This window comes from Oncorhynchus keta, chromosome 1, assembly GCF_023373465.1.
Source record: "Oncorhynchus keta strain PuntledgeMale-10-30-2019 chromosome 1, Oket_V2, whole genome shotgun sequence".
Taxonomy (NCBI): Eukaryota; Metazoa; Chordata; class Actinopteri; order Salmoniformes; family Salmonidae; genus Oncorhynchus; species Oncorhynchus keta.
In genome coordinates, this window is record NC_068421.1 from 9,308,566 (window position 1) to 9,309,135 (window position 570).

Below are 570 nucleotides of genomic sequence, written 5' to 3' on the forward strand. Positions count from 1 at the left end.
ACTGATGGTTTTCTCCTTCTATCCATCACTGATGGTTTTCTCCTTCTATCCATCACTGATGGTTTTCTCCTTCTATCCATCACTGATGGTTTTCTCCCTCTATCCATCACTGATGGTTTTCTCCTTCTATCCATCACTGATGGTTTTCTCCCTGTATCCATCACTGATGGTTTTCTCCCTCTATCCATCACTGATGGTTTTCTCCCTCTATCCATCACTGATGGTTTTCTCCTTCTATCCATCACTGATGGGTTTCTCCCTCTATCCATCACTGATGGTTTTCTCCCTCTATCCATCACTGATGGTTTTCTCCCTCTATCCATCACTGATGGGTTTCTCCTTCTATCCATCACTGATGGTTTTCTCCTTCTATCCATCACTGATGGTTTTCTCCTTCTATCCATCACTGATGGGTTTCTCCCTGTATCCATCACTGATGGTTTTCTCCTTCTATCCATCACTGATGGTTTTCTCCCTCTATCCATCACTGATGGTTTTCTCCCTCTATCCATCACTGATGGTTTTCTCCCTCTATCCATCACTGATGGTTTTCTCCCTTCTATCCATCAC